Below are 1,188 nucleotides of genomic sequence, written 5' to 3'. Positions count from 1 at the left end.
GTGGTAGCTTGATGAGGATTGCATTGAATCCATAAATTACTTTGGGCAGTATGGCCATTTTCATGATATTGATTCTTCCTATCCATGAGCATGGAATGTTTTTCCATTTGTTTGTGTCCTCTATTATTTCCTTGAGCAGTGGTTTGTAGTTCACCCTGAAGAGGTTCTTCACATCTCTTGTAAGTTGTATGCCTTGGTATTTTATTCCCTTTGTAGCAGTTGTGAATGGGAGTTTACTCATGATTTGGCTTTCTGTTTGTCTATGATTAGTGTATAGGAATGCTTGTGATTTTTGCACATTGATTTTGTATCCTGAGACTTTGCTGAGGTTGCTTATCAGCTTAAGGAGATTTTGGGCTGAGATGATGGGGTTTTCTAAATATGCAATCATGTTATCTGCAAACAGAGACAATTTGACATACTCTTTTCCTATTTGAATACCCTTTATTTCTCTCTCTTGCCTGATTGCCCTAGCCAGAACTTCCAACACTATGTTGAATAGAAGTGATGAGAGAGGACATCCTTGTCTTGTGCCAGTTTTCAAAGTAATGCTTCCAATTTTTGCCCATTCAGTATGATATTGGCTGTGGGTTTGTCACAAATAGCTCTTATCGACCATACCACCCTGAGTACACCTGATCTCTTCTGACCTTGGAAGCTAAGCAGGGTTGGGCCTGGTTAGAATTTGGATGAAAGATCACCTGGGAATACCAGGTGCTGTATTTCATTTGTTTTAAGAACTTTTTTACTTGCTTCCTAATTATTTAATTTACCTAAAGGTCATTCTGGAGCATATTGTATAATTTTCATGTATTTGTATAGTTTCCAAAGTTCTTTTTAGTATTGATTTCTAGTTTCATTCCATTGTGGTTTGAGAAGATACTTGATATAATGATTTTTAAAAACTTATTGAGACTTGTTTTATGGCCTAACAAATGGTCTACCCTGAAGAATGTACCATTTGCTGGTAAAAAGAATGTGTATTCTGCAGTTGTTAGATGAAATGTTCTATAAATGTTATAGGTCCATCTGTTGTATTGGAGTCTATCTCTCCCTTTAAATCTGATAATTTTTTTTTATACATCTGGGTGCTCTGATGTTGAGTGTATAAACACAAAAAGACACCAAATTCTATCTATCTATCTATCTATCTATCTATCTATCTATCTATCTATCTATCTATCTATC

The 1,188-nt window shown here is 35.4% G+C and overlaps 1 pseudogene; it reads left to right on the top strand.

Annotated features, from left to right (window-relative positions):
* Positions 1–607: 607 nt before the first annotated feature.
* LOC111547349 lies at positions 608–726 on the top strand (annotated as a pseudogene).
* The last annotated feature ends 462 nt before the right edge of the window (positions 727–1,188 follow it).

The sequence above is a fragment of the Piliocolobus tephrosceles genome, chromosome 5 (genome assembly GCF_002776525.5).
Source record: "Piliocolobus tephrosceles isolate RC106 chromosome 5, ASM277652v3, whole genome shotgun sequence".
Classification (NCBI taxonomy): domain Eukaryota; kingdom Metazoa; phylum Chordata; class Mammalia; order Primates; family Cercopithecidae; genus Piliocolobus; species Piliocolobus tephrosceles.
The sequence above is the reverse complement of the archived record's forward strand: the minus strand, read 5'-3'. Positions and strand labels throughout refer to the sequence as shown.